Source organism: Mesoplodon bidens (genome assembly GCF_964165515.1).
Source record: "Mesoplodon bidens genome assembly, chromosome: 1".
In the NCBI taxonomy this organism is placed as follows: domain Eukaryota; kingdom Metazoa; phylum Chordata; class Mammalia; order Artiodactyla; family Ziphiidae; genus Mesoplodon; species Mesoplodon bidens.
Window position 1 is genome coordinate 20856282 of NC_138176.1, and position 15680 is coordinate 20871961.

The 15680-nt window shown below is 37.8% G+C and overlaps 1 protein-coding gene and 1 long non-coding RNA gene across 4 annotated transcripts in view; one reads left to right on the forward strand and one right to left on the reverse strand.

Annotated features, from left to right (window-relative positions):
• LOC308622452 overlaps positions 1-15680 on the forward strand; it is a 264527-nt gene that overhangs the window by 151268 nt on the left and 97579 nt on the right. The gene's annotated exons all lie outside the window — the stretch shown is intronic.
• ADD3 (adducin 3) overlaps positions 1-15680 on the reverse strand; it is a 126031-nt gene that overhangs the window by 50181 nt on the left and 60170 nt on the right. The window contains exon 1 of one of the 3 annotated variants that reach the window (XM_081252889.1): positions 6471-6539. The exons of the other annotated variants lie outside the window; for them this stretch is intronic. The gene's annotated coding sequence lies outside the window, so the exon portion shown is untranslated. Of the gene's footprint in view, positions 1-6470; positions 6540-15680 lie in introns of those variants that run through there. 3 annotated transcript variants of the gene reach the window in all.

A 15680-nucleotide genomic window follows, 5' to 3' on the forward strand; every position in this document is an offset into this window, starting at 1 on the left:
AGAATCTACAGCAGCTCTTGAAAAGTGGGCTAATCATGGTTTGATCAGAATGGCCAGCTACCCAAGATGGTTGAGGTAATGAAAAAGTAATCACAAAAAAGTATGAAGGTATAAAAAGAGCAATTAAAAAAAATCTATACCTACTGCTGTGTTCTGAGACCAGATACAAATGGTGCTACAAAATATCATCTTAAAATAACCAAAAAACTACTTATCCAGTCAATCAGTAAACACTAATATAGCTGTTAGGTAAAGAGTATAAAGAGATATAAAGCACAGATCTAGGTTCTGCCCTTAAAGACTTCCCAGTTTTAACTATTAAGAACTAAAATTCTCTACTAAAATTCTCTATTGACCTCATGGAAAGAAAACTGATAATAAAAACCAGTTTATGGGACTTCCCTGGTGGCACAGTGGTTAAGAATCTGCCTGCAAATGCAGGGGCCACAGGTTCAAGCCCTGGTCCAGGAAGATCCCACATGCCGCGGAGCAACTAAGCCTGTGCGCCACAACTACTGAGCCTGCGCTCTAGAGACCGCGAGCCACAACTACTGAGCCCACATGCCACAACTACTGAAGCCCGCGCACCTAGAGCCCATGCTCCTCAACAAGAGAGGCCACCGCAATGAGAAACCCACACACCACAACAAAGAGTAGCCCCCGCTTGCCGCAACTAGGGAAAGCCCGTGCACAGCAACCAAGACCCAACACAGCCATAAATAAATAAATTTATTTATTTTAAAAAAAAGTTTATGACAAATGCTAAATGAAAGATAAATATAAGATATCCAAGAGTTGTTGAGGATTGCTGATAAACAGAATTATGGATTAAGATAGTAAGGGAAGATTTCAATGAAGAGGTAAGGTCTGAGTTTCATGATGTATAAAATGAGGTGGTTTGAAATAGATGACCTCTGGGCTTACCTTCCAAATCTGAAATTTTATTGTAGTCTTATCACATAATTATATCAATAATAGTGACTTGATATTAACTAACCACCCCCTGAATAGAGTTTTCTTCTTAATCATTATGAAAGTAACAGCTTTTAAAAAGCTGTCAGTCCTCAAGTAAGCAGTTTTATCAAATCATTTTAAATATAAATATCCAAAACTGAATGTGATATATCTCACAAGAAGGTTTGGTATTTTGTAAGAGAACTTGAGCTGGAGGCTTTCTTTCTTTATACCAGTTTCTTGGTGTGGCTTCCAAAATTCAAAACAAGCTTTTAAGTGCACACATTTTCATACCCAAAAGTTGTATTTGAAATCATTTAAATTATTCTTGTCTGTGGATAGGAAGTGAATAGAGTAAACCTGCAAAAGTTCATCACCATTATTAAAGCACTTTTTTCTTTGTTCTTTTTGACTGTCATGGCTTTTGTGCCCAGCAGTTACTGATGATCAAATGTATTCTGAAGGTCAGCCAAAGTTTTTTTTTTTTCTTTTTTTTTTTCAGGCAACACTCAAAACAAAGCAAATATTGGCTTAGTTATGACACTTGTTGTTCTAATACATTAATAGCCTATTGTCCACTGTGGTTGTCTCAACAAGATAATACATTGAAAAACAGCGTTTCCTGATAGGAAGTGAATTCCCACTGTGTGTCACAGGACCCTAGCCAAAAGCTGGGCTCTAAAGGAGAAAAAGCAGTCCCTTCTGAGATTGCATACATAACAGACCAGAGTAATGATTAGACTTTTTCTTCCCTCTTGTTTAAAAAGGCTTTCTGCTTCAGCTCAAACTACAGTCTATTTGACTGATTTTGCTATCATAGGACTGCTTTTCTAAAATGGTTTCAAATATTTTAGACAAAGTTTGTTCAACATCCTGTAGGCAGCAGTATCCTGCATATTTCTGACTCTAGAGAACTTCCTTAGTCGTAAATGCCACAATGGATAAGGTAACATGACAAAGAAGATATTGGGATGTGTCATAAAGACAGTGTGACCATTTTCAAGGTTAGTTTCATACAAGCAATTATTTAAGCCATTATAATATACGGAGGTACAATAATTGCAACGGTAGGCAAAAATTGGGGCTCAATTAATCCACACATCACAAATGTGTTTATTTCATTTAGAATTTGATTAGTGAGAAACTGATGTCACTAGCAGATCCACACACAGAAGAGTAACTGACATTGCCCTAAAAGACATTAGTACCCCTTTTTAAATGCTGAAAATGTACTTTTTTCCCATCTATTTTCACACACTCAAACTTGGAGAACTTTCTCTGCCCAGTTCCACTTACCGGTGGATACTGCAGAACTCCAACAATAGAAGAACTAAGAACAGTTGTCATTTTGGTACATTCCAGTGAGACTGTCTCTGTCATCTAGGTACTCCCACCTTTTAATGCAATGCTTGCCTCTTAGAAGGTCCTCAATACATTTTGCTAAACTGAACTATGTCAAACAATTGATATGAAAATTAATGCAGAATTCTAGCATTATTTGGATAACAAATAACCTCTCAGGTTTTAGGGAAGTATACTTATTCAAGGTATGTCAAGCCTTCTGCTAAGAAGCTAGGGTCACCAGCATGAAAACACACAGACTCCCCTACCTCCAGGCCAAGAAAAAATGTCTTTTTATCTTCCTGTTGTAATTATATAAATCAAACGATAAATTCTTATTCCATTTTGCTTTCAGGACAGCTGTCGTTTGATGGAATTATAAGAATAAAATTGTGAAACAGGTAATGTTAAACATCCTACATGTGATGCAGCAAAAATTCCCGCTTCGGTTACTTTATAACTTTGCTGTGTAACTTGATAACTTTGCTGGCAGGATGGTAGTGCACAGTTCACCTCTAAGGCTGCTTCCTCAGCACCAAGTCAGAAAACTTTAGCTATGTCAAGCAACATCAATTTTAGCATTCAGTGAAACAGAGAGATGGATTAGAGGGCTAGAATGTGAAAACAATTTAAACAAGGGGACTGAAGCCAAGTTTCAAAGCCCTCAGGATTAACTCTGAATGGCTGGATTCATTGAAAATTACAAAGATCCATTTTAAAAACAAACATCACCTCAGAATCTTCTCAAGTATTCAAGCTTGATAAAAAGATTTGCTTTTACTTCTGGAATGGATTTTATACTTTTGAAAGTGATTTTTTAGAAAAGGAGAGTTTACGTAAAATATAGTATAATATTCAACTTCTCTCTCTCTCTTTTTTTTTTCACATGCTTAAACTTTCAAATAGCTTAGGCCATATGGCAGGTCAAACAAATTACAGACCACACAATATACACAAAAGATGTTTTTAATTTAAATAACAGAAACTTCGTACAATTTGGGTTATATAGCTTAAGTCAATATTAAAAAAATACTATGTAACTATTACAGCTGGAAGGGACATTAAAACTCATCTATTCCAATCTTTCATTTTATACTCAATAGATGGTAAAATTGAGGATCAAGGTGGTTAAGTGACAGGCTCACAATCTCACACTCCAGTTACCAGATTTTGAACCCAATGTTATTTCATTAATCTGCTGAAAAATGACTCCAAGGGCAGTCTTACCCACTCATGAATGGCTGGGACAGTGGGGCCTACTTTTGGTGTTCTAGCCAGAGGAAGAGAAGTTGGTGAGGGGTTTTTCCACTTCCACACAGCACTATCACCCCTTTCCAGTAGCACCTAGGTTCTGGGTTCTGTCCCAAAATGGAGGTAGGAGGGAAGGCTAATAGCCTAAGTATATCTGATGGGGAGAAAGGGAACAACTTGGAAATAATCCAGATACCTATCAAAAGATGAATAATTAAATAAATTATAGTCTACCCATCCATACACTGAAGTACCATACAACTATTAAAAAGAATGAGGCAGATACATAATGGTGTGTGTAGTATAATTTTATTTGGATTTTTAAAAAAGATGTCCACTCATATTCACAGAAATTTTCCGGAAAAATAGAGAAGAAACTCCCCACTGGGGCACAGCGTTCAAAGATTAGGGTAAGAAAGAGACGTTTTGTCATATGCCCCTTATATTGTTTCATCTTTTTACCATGTGCATTTTTTAAGTTATAAAATTAATACTTTTTAGAAGTACGTTAAAGCAGAGAAGGGAACTTCTTTAGAGCTCTGGGAAAACTCTGAGGAGGACAAAGATGGGGTCTATCAAGGGTAATTTGATACTCTGTATCTAATCTATGTGACACACAGTTTATTTCTCTAGAAAAGACTTCCTAACCCTTTTCATGTCATATTAGTTTTCACTAATACAGTGTGCATAAATAAAATTTGTATAGCGTACTGGAGTAAAGAGGAGGGGGTTTGGGGGCAGCCATATAATAGGGCTAAGTAAAAAAAACCCACCCCATTTTGTCTATATTACATAATTATTACAAGAAAAAAATAAGATAGAGTATTATTAGATATTAGCTATTGACTTTCTACAAAATTTCCAAATAAAAATCTATCTAGAAAATCTTCTGATTTCAGTATTTAACAGCAAACTAGTTGGCAAGCTTTGCTCTGGAGCAACTATAAAAGTCTAGGAGTAACTATATTCTCCTAGAGTTCAAAGGGACAGTAGAGGTCATCTAGCTCAGTGGATTGAAACACATTTAAAAAAAATAAATCAGAACAGAAAATATAGCAGTGTGTTTTTTTGCACTGTTAAGAGAAATTTATTTTAGAGATTAAGTGGTGTGTATGTGGTACATATATTGGGTTGTGATGCAAAATATATTTTAAAAAAAAGATTGAAAGCCACTTACCCAGGCTATACAACTAATAATTGTACACTGAGTATAATAGGAAATGTTTAATAAATGTCTACACAACACCTGTGGCAAGAGGTTCACCTAGTTCCTGCTTGAAAATTTATTTTCTTTTTTTTTGTGCGGTACGCGGGCCTCTCACTGTTGTGGCCTCTCCCATTGCGGAGCACAGGCTCCAGACATGCAGGCTCAGCGGCCACGGCTCACGGGCCCAGCCACTCCGCGGCATGTGGGATCTTCCGGACCGGGGCACGAACCCGTGTCCCCTGCATCGGCAGGCGGACTCTCAACCACTGCGCCACCAGGGAAGCCCTGGAAATTTATTTTCTTGTTGAGGACATCACATATATACTAATTCTACTGCTCAGATATTAAACAGTAAATTTCCAAAATTTCTGATATACACAATTTATTTGAAGCAAAGCTTTAGTTTTCATGTCATTTGTAAGAATGATTCTGGGTTAACGTCTAAACATTTTTTTCTCAAATCTAATACATTCCCTTTAGCATCTCTGGAATAGGCATGAGTCTTTTACCAAGAAAATTAGGGTATTCTAAGCTGGAAAATGTCTTAGAGAGCTAACCCAAATTCCTACTTTTACAGGTGAAGAAACTAGTGTCCAAGGTAAAAGCCTCTTAATTCCCAGGCTAGTGCTTTTTTCTATTATATAGGTTTTTACTTTATTCTTGTATCCTTGTGATGTTAGAAAATAGCTAAACACATTACTACTACCAAAGAGTAGTAATTCAGCCAAGAGGAAGCTGAAGCAAGGAAATGCTAGGAAGTTTAAGTCAAGAAAGGATGACACAATGCCACCCCTGCAAGCTTTACAGAAATCTGCCATTTTCAACCCGCAGCTTTAGATTTCAACTAAGGCAAATGATTCAACTTGCTTGTACTGAATGGGTGTGTTTGCCCCACAAGGGGACACAATGAACACGCAAGAGAGGAAGACAACAGTACAGACATCACAAAGCACAACCTCTCTCCCAACGTGCCCACTTTGATCAGTGCATAATTAAACGCTTCGCAGGCATTTAAAACCCAACTACAAAGAGAACTCCAATATGCGAGAAGAAAGGTTAGACCCCATTTGCAAAGAAATATTGCTGAATGTGGACCTCACTGAATAACAATCAATCTCCTATAGTTGAACTTACCGTTCACGTCACAAACTCTAGAAAGAACACAGAGTCACAGACAAGGCACAGAGCAGAACTTGGGGCTGCAGCCTTCCCCAACTCCTCTGACAAATACCCAACAGCAGGAGGACAAAGCGTCATTATGACAGAAATAAAGGCTCTTTAGATGCTGCCTTTTTTTAATTCAATGAACCCACTCTTACACACAGAGTTCATGCCACGATGTCTCGAAATACACTATTGCCAGATTATGCTATTAATGAGTCCAATAAATTCAGTGCAATATTTTAAAGCATTTGTATCTTAAATGAGAGATACATTTGTATCTCAAATGTATCTCACATTTGAGAGACTACCAGTATTTTCCTTAAACAGTCAATGTCATCCCCCAAACAATTAAGAACAATTCAGTAAACAGTTCAAGGGGGGTAAAAAGCAAACTAACAGGAAAAAATTTAATTGACTGATAAAGTCACAAGCTCCTCCCCAAGAAGAATATTGCACATTGCTAGCAGCTGGCACAAAATTAAACACCTATCTTATCTATGCTTCCCCCTAAGCTGTGAGCTATCGGTATTACAATAGACAATTTTGTACTTACTTATTAAAAAGAATGGAAGCTGCCGCACATATCTTAAGCTGGGTTTTGTGTGGCAATTCTGATGCAATGCTGCCCTAAAAATGAACTTTGTTTTAAACAGTGAGATATCCACACAGTGTGGTTAGAGCAGGGGTGGAGCCCACTCTGGGGGAAACAACACACCCAGGCCGACTTCAGTGAGAGCAAACGGCACGTTAATGTTGCCACAACGTTTTTCAGTGTCTCAGAGTCAAAATTAATTGGGTTAAACCCTCTTCATAGAAATGGGGGGAAAGTTCAGCTTTCCTGCCATGGAATGAAATATAGACATTTCTTTTTCGTGAGGAAAGTAAAGATAAAATGCAAGGTAGATCACGCAGCTCAGCCAACAGAATGTTAGGTGGAAGTGGACTACTGTAAAGGAAGTCCAACCATGCCAACTGCTAAGTTTAGCAACAGCAGCTTCTGCATATCTCAAGGTGTCAGCAACACTGCTCTAGCACTTGACTTTGGCCTAGGTGGCCAAGACAGGGGACCTGAACATTATCAAGCATTACCTATCCTTCTCTACCAATGCTCTAGTTCTCCTGGCAATACAGAAACAATAAAAGCATTTTCTTATCAACTAATTAGCAAGAATTGCCTTCAAAAATAAGGGATTTGACTGATGCTTTAATATTGAAATAAACACATAAAAGAGGAAATTATTTTGATGAAAATCATTAATATGAATACTATGCTTTAAAAAATTTGCAATCATCCACTTTTGCAAATAATTCCATAAGTTTTGATTTTTAATTTTTTTCTGATTTATTTCCAAGTAAGATATTCAGGAGGATGTATACGTACTGTCTAAAAATCTTTAATAGCGTTTAAAATTTCAGTTATTGAAACTATTATTAAACATCCGATTATTGTTCAAAATGATCTTAATCAATACTACTTTCTGTATGCACGTTCAGAGATGCACCAACAGTTACTTTTAACTGAACTCCTATAACCCATGAAATAAAAAAATAGGTTTCTCAGTAGAATACCCAAGCATGTAAAAAATAAGCTATATAATCGTTTACATAGAATGTAAAACAAACAATGGAAATAGCTTTGGGAGAAGACCAGGAAAATATTTTTAATGATACATGTTGTCACATTACCCTCTCCAACTGCTACTCCCTCACACTGGAACAATAAATCAGTCTGGAGTATTGAATATTTCAATATTTTGAGAGATGGCCTAGAACACCCTCTTTCAGGACCCTGCGGGTAGGTGCTGACTGATTTCGTCTGTTGTTGGATTATGAGGTCACTCTTGCCATGATAAGTTAACCCGTTCCAAAATCCTCCTTTCATAGTCCAAGTGCCTGATATAATTATGTTTTTCATCCATATATATAATTATGAATTGCCTGCTGCCATCCCTTGCTCTTCCCCACCTAACCCCCAAACTGAACAACTCAAAGGTAGCAGTTGGATATTACATTTGAAGAATCCCATCTTGATATTTTCTGGATTTGCACTGCTGGAAATGTCTGTTTTCAAGTCAAACTTCACTTTCACAGCTGCAAAGGAAATGACAAGAGAAGAAAAACACAGCCAATACATATCAGCAATTAATTCCATCCACAACTGCCCAGCTGTTTGTGCATGGAAGAATCAGTCTGTTTCCTTTTGGGGCTTTCACCACTGAAAATTGATACTGCATATTCAGAGACACAAGCTGTTTGTAACATGTCAGGAATGTGCACAAGATCACACAGAGTTGAAGAGACAAAATGAAATCCAGATCTAGTTTTCTTGGGACTTGCCAGTATTATTTCATAGCTAAGAAAGAAAAGAAAAAGAAACCATAAAAACACCTCAATCACAGAGAGAGGAAAATACACACAAAAAAATTATCCTGTCTGAATTCACCCTACCAATAAGGAGGAAAATCTGCCAATGACATCAGATTTAGTATCAAGAATAGACACTCTGATTTATTGGCATAGACAAGGTGTGACATTGCTTGGAATCCACATGCCCCTAGTACACTAAATCCAGCCAATACTTTCTGGACTACACAGCTGCTTGCCCAATGTGTAGTTAGTCCTCAAAACAAAATCCTTATAAACGTGAAAGCTGTTGGGAACCAATGCTTTCACCAGTCATGCAGAAAAGCAAGTTTTTCTTGGTTAGTTCAGACATTATTTGGCGCTTACAAATACCTGCCCGTTTCAGGGATTCAGGTAAATTTACAGATCCAATCTTCTAGTGTAACAGTCAAGGAATCAAATTTCTCCTTTCCTCTCCCATTCAGCTTTGTGGGTTTTAAATAAAAATACTCTCTACTGAGTGCCAGAGACTCATGTGCAACTCAAGAAGTAGTCTATCCCCTTCTCTCCCTGCACTCCAAGTCCAATTTTATCTCAAAATGTCTGTTTCACTTAAGTCTTGTAAAATGTCATTTTGGTACACTGTATTTTCAAATATACAGTGAGTCAAATAACTTGTGTTTTCAGTATGTAAAATGACTTGTGGTTAATTATTGTCATGCAAGTTAGAGAAAAGAAAAAGATGACATTTTAAGAAAATAATTCAAAACATATTTAAGCTATTCGACTGTTTTTTTTAAATATGAAACTAGGTATCCCAGGACTGAATTCATTGTTCTAAGCACCTCCTCTCTCCCCTTTTGCTGCACAAGAGTTCATGTACTCCTAATGCCAGTAAATTTTCAAGCACAACTTGGATGGCACACTCAATTTGGGCACCACTAGGGGACAGGGCTTAACCAGTGAAAAGAAGAAAAGCTCTCTGCTCCAAGTATGAGAGAGACATTCTGTAATCTTCAGAATGAAGATGCTCTCAAGTGCCAGAACTCAAACCAGCACAATGAGAAGCTGTGAGAGCATGAAGTGTGATTTGTTAAAGAAATAGAAGGCATCTCAAACAAGTGGTAGACTGAAAACAAAGCACAAAACCAAAAAAGGGTTTTTTCCTTAACAAACACCATCTGATCAAGGGTATATCTGGGGTAGGAAAGGGGAGGAGAAGAAAAGTTTAACCTTTGGCTTCTGGTGACACTAACTTATAGAAATATGGTATAACTATTAGTGACTCAAAAGCCACAGAGACGAGCTTTGCTTGGCAAACTTCAGCTCTGTGGGACACAGACTAGTTTGAAATGTCTAAGGGAAGGAACTTCCCCACCTACAAGGTTGGCTGAGGAAAGAAAAGGTCTCTCTGAGCTGTTGAAACCAGGTCACTTAAACTCATGATAGTCTAACTAGAGCCTTGGGTAGCCTTAACAAAGACCATTCAGGAGAGGAGGCTGGAGATACGAAATTGTCAGCTCATATTTAAAGTGATTTTTTTCCCTCAACAATTTATTATGATAATATTTAATACTAATATATATGGATTTACGATTTTATTCTTAAAAATTTTACATATACAGCAAATTGGAAAGAATTTTACAGTAAGCACCATGTATGCACTAGCTAGATTCTATCATTAACACTGTACTATACTTATTTTATCACATATCTCTTCAACTACCCATTCCTCTTTCCATCCATTAATCTATCTCACCTTTCAGGCATTTAAAGTAAATTACAAGCATTAGTATACTTCCCCCAAATACTTCAGCATACATATCATTACCTAGAGTTCAGTATTTGCTTATCGCTTTTTTCTTTTATGTAAAACATACATACAATGAAATACAGAAATATAAGTGTACACTTGTATAACCCCAACTCCTGTCCAGATATAGAACGTTACCTTCCCCCCAGAAAAGTTCTCTCGTGCCTCTTCCCAGGCAATCCCCTTCCCCCACATTCCCAGAGGCAATCACTATTTTGATTTTAAAAGTGATTTTAAACAACTCCAAGTAGTCATGCCTTCGCAACCTGCGCATCAGAACATTCTCCACTACATCACGTAACTTATACTTGGCTGAACAAAATGATCAGATATGAACCAAACAGATGGAAGGAGCCAAAGAAGAAATCATCAAGTTAGAAGGAAGTGTAGACTCACCTGCTCCAATTGCTCAATTTCTTAGGTGAAGGAAACAAAACTTAGAAAGCTTTGGCTGCCTGTACCACTCATCCAACTACTCAGCGATTTATTGGGTGGGCCTAGTCTAAGGCTCTTAGGCAGCAGCTCTACACTTCATTTTAGGGTGAAGAGAACAAACTTTGGAGATAATGCTGGTTCAGAGGGAGAGCTCAACCACTTACAGGCTATACATCTTAAACAAGTTTTTTGGTTTTTTTTTTTTAAACTCCTTTGAGTCTGTTTTCTCAACTGCAAAACAAGGAAAATCTTAATTCGTAAAGTTTTATGGATTAAAAGAGATAACATTTGTAAAGTACCCAGCATATTGTAAGTGATCAAAGGAAGGAAACACAGGAAGTGGAGGGAAAATTGACAGTACGAAGCACAGTTCAAGAATATGCACTTTCACATATTGCTTCTAAGTCCTTGTGCTACCCCTACATTTGCTCTCATTTTGCATATATATGCAAAGAAAATAACAGCACTGAGGCAAGCCGTTTTTCACATCTAAAAAAAACACAAAGGCTACTCCTTTTCTTTTTTTTTAATTTTTTTTATTAGTTTCTGCTTTATAACAAAGTGAATCAGTCATGACATATACATCCGTTCCCACATCCCTTCCCTCATGCATCTCCCTCCCTCCCACCCTCCCCATCCCGCCCCTCCAGGAGGTCACAAAGCACCGAGCTGATCTCCCCGTGCTCTGCGGCTGCTTCCCACTATCTATCTACCTCACGTTTGGTAGTGTATATATGTCCATGCCTCTCTTTCGCTTTGTCACAGCTTACCCTTCCCCCTCCCCATATCCTCAAGTCCATTCTCAAGTAGGTCTGTGTCTTTATTCCCGTTTTACCCCTAGGTTCTTCATGACATTTTTTTTTTAAATTCCATATATATGTGTTAGCATACGGTATTTTCTGTTTGCCTTTATGACAGAACTGGAGACTTTTGACTTCACAGTGACCATATGTACCTTATATCCTTACCTGTCTTTGTATAAACAGCTCCCTTTGCCTGGACTGATCTTTTTAGCCACCAAATGAGAAGGTCCAGTTAAAATCTAACGTACTTTCCTGATCTACTCAGAACAAATTTAAAGCTCCTTCATCTGTGTTTCCATAATGCTTTAAATAACAGCATTACAGAACTCCTCATCCCAGCTGGCTGCTTCCATGTTGTTTCCCCTACTTGAACGGGAGCGCCTCTGTATCCCAAAGCCTAGCACAGAGCTTAGCACATTGAAACCATCCATAAGTATCTGCTGAATGGATATGCCTGGGTAAATCGGTATTCGGTTATGGTCAAAGTAGCAAAATAACTAAGTCTGAACACTCACCAAAAAAGGAAAGCAAAGTGGCCAGAAAAATGGGGGGGGGGCAGGGAGATGATCACAGGGCATATTAAAAGGCATGAAATTTAGAAAAGATTAAAAGCCAACTGTGTGTAAATTTTTGTGTTCTCAAAGAAGTGACTGCCACTAAGCAGCTGAAATGCCACTGGAATAATTCAGTGTGCTGTGTGCTTTATATACTTATCCCATGCACCACCCACGACAACCCTATCAGGCAGTACTATTACGCTCCTTTTATAGATGAGAATACTGAGACTCAAGGAAGTTAACCAAATAAGGTCACACAACTAGTGGCAATGGAGATAAAAAGCAGAGTAGTGATGTTTCATTACAAGTCATTTGCATACTAGGCCTATTTCACACACCGCGTGGGGAGGCTCTGCATTAAAGAAGACCCAAACAGTTGAGGGGCAACCAAATAGTACAAGAGACTCAACAGAGGGAGCAAAAGTCAATGCCAGAAAAAAAGGCCTAGACAAAAAGCAAACCAAAGCTGAGGTGATAAGAGGTGTGTGACTTCTACGTAGGAGTCATCTTCACAGAACAGTTCGCAGCCCAGAGTTATGAAACATAAGCCAGAGATGGACCTAGAACACGTAGGAGTGCGAAAGAGTAGCTCTTACTCTCGGCATGGTTTTTTTCCCCAAAACTAATTGTTCTCAGAAGTGATAATACAACATGGATAACTCCTTGATAAAAATGCTGACCATGGTGTTCATGCTTCAGAAGATAATGAAAGCCTCACCAAGTTGATGAAATGATCTCTTGTCTGCAGGCATCTCTGGCTACATTCTGTAGTTTCTCCTTTAGGAATACCCTGGTTTTGCCTCCCTTGCAAAGATGGATTTATGAAGGAAAGCTTCCTAGAAGCCTCCACCTTGAAGTTTAAAGCCTCAAGTCCCACAGCCCTCTGGCTTACCTCCAACATAGCACTCATTACACTGGCTCACAACTGGCTGTTCACGGATATAGTTCTCACATGTGCTGTGAGAACCTGCAAGGCAGGGACCCTCAGGACCTAGCACAGGGCAAGTTCAAAAAACATTATGGATGGTAAATGAATAATGTCCTTTGCCTATTTAATATTTGATAGATGGTTATCTGTCAAAAGAGGTAATACAGGATTTAAAGAGGAAGCAATTATAAAAAAGTCATATTATAGAAAAGGTTGGGGATAACTGAGACTTCGTTAATGTTCAAAACAGGTCTTTTTTTCTGGATTAAAAAGAAATGTACTCAACATAACATACAATGATTGGCGAGTTAAGTCTAATGGAGTGAGGCTGAATTCAGTAAAACATTGGGTCTAAAGATTAGGCATGATCCCAATTTAAAACAAAAATCAACCGAACTAGTGAGCTTAGATTGTATCTGAAGGTTGCCAAACTCCAAGTGGAAAAAAATGTGACTTTGACTCAACTATGGCATAATACTTCCAAAAACAATGCATTTCATTAACCACCTCTTAAAAGATGGCAAAGACTACACGAAAAGAAAAAAAAAAACCCACAGAAAAAAGTGAAGGATAAATATTTACGTGCTATTAAAAAACCTGCATTCACAAATAATTTTTGCTTTGAGAAGAAGTCCAAAAACAGAACAGAAAACAAGCAAAAATAAAATGTAATATGGCCATGCAACATATGAAATATTCATGACACATGCAATTTCTTGTTAAAAGTATTACTTTTGTTTTGATCTGCACCATCTAAGGATATGGGACTATGCAGCCATTTTTTAATTGTTGCTTTTTCTAAATATGAGGAAAAAACTCTTTAGTTGGAAAAATATGTGTCATATTTCAAATGACTTACCCAGTAAAAAAAGACATACCAAATTTTTTTTTAATCTTGGGGCATTTAAGTATTCTCTTCCTTCCAGATTCAAGTACTTAGCTTCAAAGACTGCTAATAAGATAGGTAGGAGGCCAAGCTGACAAATCACAGGATTTACAGGACTAACAATCCTACTTCTCCAAGATCAAGCTCTGGAGCAGGGGTCTAGCGTCTGTGGCCTGTTAGGAACCAGGCCTCACAGCAGGGGGTGAGCGGTGGGCGAGTGAGCAAAGCTTCATCTGCTGCTCCCCATCTCTGGCATTACTGCCTGAATCATCCCCCTCCCCCAACCCCACGGTCTATGGAAAAACTGTCTTCCAGGAAACCAGCCCCTGGGGCCAAAAAGGTTGGGGACTGCTGCTCTAGAGCACGTGCTGCCCATCCATGACAAGAACCACATACCATCCTCTAAAACTAAAACAGCTTTGAGTCACCAAATCCTATCATAAGCTCTTTCCAAGACAGGGCAAGAGACAGGTTTAGGAATTTTCTCCCCATCTTCACTCCCATTCCTCAGTGCCTCAGTGAAAGTATCCATGGATGGTTGGTAGATTTGCCCACTTTCTATTTCCTCAGGCAAACTGACAGCATGATAGGAGGTTTAATTAAAATACAAACAAACACAAAAACAAAAGTAGCCTATAAACACATCTCTTCTTTGCATCTGGAGACACTTCAGTTTACTGCATCATACTTCCTGCCCCCAAATATTACTAAAGTTGGAGAATATCAACTTGTTCTGTGCCAAATCTATACTATACTGATTTTAATCTACTCTGATTTTAGATTTTTAAAAATTATCTTTAAATTCTAAGTTGGTTAGTCAATTCATCAACTAATTTCTCTACTTTTCTGCTTAAATTCATTTATTCTTTGAACAATAACTCATTCAACACCTATCATGTGCTACAACTGAGGAGGTGGTACAGTTGGAGAATGCAAGACATGAATGAGACATGAGCCCTGATTCTAAAATACTAGCAACTTAGTGGGTTCGGGGAGGAAGAAGGGAGAGACAGTTTCTTAAAAATTTATATAGGACACTGTATTATTATAGATGTATTACAAACTCAGAAAGGAGCCAATATGAAAGATTCCTGAGAAGTTACACTGGAGTCTGGTCTTAAAAGGATAAATAGGTATGAGGGGTGGGGGGCAGACAGGTATGCAAAGCAGCATACTTAATAAACCTGTCCTTTAACACATGGTTTTAACTTTAATTAAAAGTATTACAGATCCATTAATACAAAAAGGAAATCAAAATTGTCACTAGTTAACAGCTTAACAGTGGTTCGTATAATTTAAGCTAGAGAAACCCTACAATCTATTAGCAAACCATACAGTTTTGTACCACCTGCTTTTGCTTTCACTCTAATCTTGATTTGCATGCTAAGAAAAGAAACTCAAAAGCCATTTATATCCTTTCTTGGAACAATGCTTGTTCTTACACTACACTAACCAATGACTTAGAAATAATTAAGACCAATTATCTTGAAGCCAGTCCAACTGCAGTCTGCCATGTATCATCATGAAAGGAGGCTTAAGAATGTCCTAGGTTAACACAAAGGTCAGTAAACAAAGACTTGGTCAACCTGGCACAGATATACCACACCCTATGAGCTCAAAGCCTTAATGGTATCAAGCATAAATCATGGTTGATTCAAGGGGAGGGGCTAGGAAAAAAAAGAAAAACATAACTGATCACAAGCATTGTGTTTGTAAGGCACCTAAATGCTCAAGTTCACTGGCCCAGAAAGATGTTGATACATACGAGAAAGATTACTTTCGTGGATTGGAAAATTTGGCTAATCTGATGAAAGGCGAAAAGAATGCCATGTTAAACTGCTGAGAATAGACCACCCATTTTGATCAAGTTACTATTGATGTGAAAATGCTGTAAAGTTAAAATTTAAGATATGTTTCCACATCAAAGTACACATAAGTAACAAATCTCCCATTTTTATGGAGAGTATTATGAAGATCATTTACAATGCACACTATATG